The following is a 1,270-nucleotide window of genomic DNA, read 5'->3' as shown; positions in this document are numbered from 1 at the left end:
TGCTCAAGTATTTCATAAATTCTGGATATAAGTCCCTTATCTGGTATGTTATTACCGAATACTTTTTCCCAGTCAGTGGCTTCCCTTTTTACCCTACTGGAGAAGTTTTGGATGTGCATAGGGCAAATGAAACATTTATCATAGCAACATTAATCACCATTGCAAGAAAATGGAAACAGCCCAGTTGTTCATCCACAATCAAATGGATTGAGACATTAAAGTGCATTCACACAATGGAACAGTATACAGCAAGCATGAGGAGCAATGATTTTGTAAATTACTACATAACTTGAGAAGGACAGGAAAGCATTATGCTGAGCGAATTAATCAGGCCTATAAGGACAAATACTGTAATAAGTCATTATTGTACCATGAGTATGAGGACCCAGGGAGTGAGAGGGTAGAAGCAGAGAAGTGAGAATGGGCTGGGGGGTGGGTGGTGCAGGTTAATCACAGGGTCGCACAACTGGATGGGTGAAGGTGGTGAAGGAAATGAGAAAGATCCAGTGTGAAAAAACAATTTATTAGAATTTTGTAAATAAACCAGTATAAAATAAGTTAAAAAGAACAACAAACACATTTATTTGGACTCCTAAAGTAGCATAACTTCCAGGCCCAGTACCTGCCTTGACTGTCATTGAGCCAGTATTGCTTATATCCTATTATAAATTACTTACTTTTCTGTAAGCTGCACTGAATGTTTTTTCTGCATTCTTCATTGTCTCAAGTGACAAACGAGTTTTTACTTTAACAATTTTAAATTCTAAAATCTTCCTCAGTTTAAATGACTCAGCCCTATCCAATTATGCCACAAATGATAGATTTCAAGTTGAATTTTATCTAAATACTCTCAACCATGGGCCATTTCCATCTAAGCTGTATCTATTGTGCCAATTTACCTATGTATTCCCTCTCAGTTCCAGTTTCACCAGTTAGTCCCTATTTCATGGTAATGGCTGAAATTCCTCACCACTGACCAATTGGCAGCATCATGATAGATAAAGAGGTTGAGATTATTAATAATTTCAGTTTGCTTGGTTCCACAATCAACACTCTTTGCACCAGCAGTCAAGAAAGCAATACACAAATTACATTAGCAAAATCTGCTGTCAGAGACCTCTCCAGAGTGCTAAAGAGCAATGAGGTCAGTCTGAAGACTAAGGTATTCCTGATGTAGGTCGTGGTCTTCACAATTGTTATGCATCAGGGAGCTGGACAATGACCAAAGTTGAAAAAAGAATAAGTGAAGCCTTTGAGTTGTGGTGCTGGA

This window comes from Elephantulus edwardii, unplaced genomic scaffold (genome assembly GCF_000299155.1).
Source record: "Elephantulus edwardii isolate Elephantulus edwardi_28Jun2011 unplaced genomic scaffold, EleEdw1.0 scaffold00133, whole genome shotgun sequence".
Taxonomy (NCBI): Eukaryota; Metazoa; Chordata; class Mammalia; order Macroscelidea; family Macroscelididae; genus Elephantulus; species Elephantulus edwardii.
The sequence above is the reverse complement of the archived record's forward strand: the minus strand, read 5'-3'. Positions refer to the sequence as shown.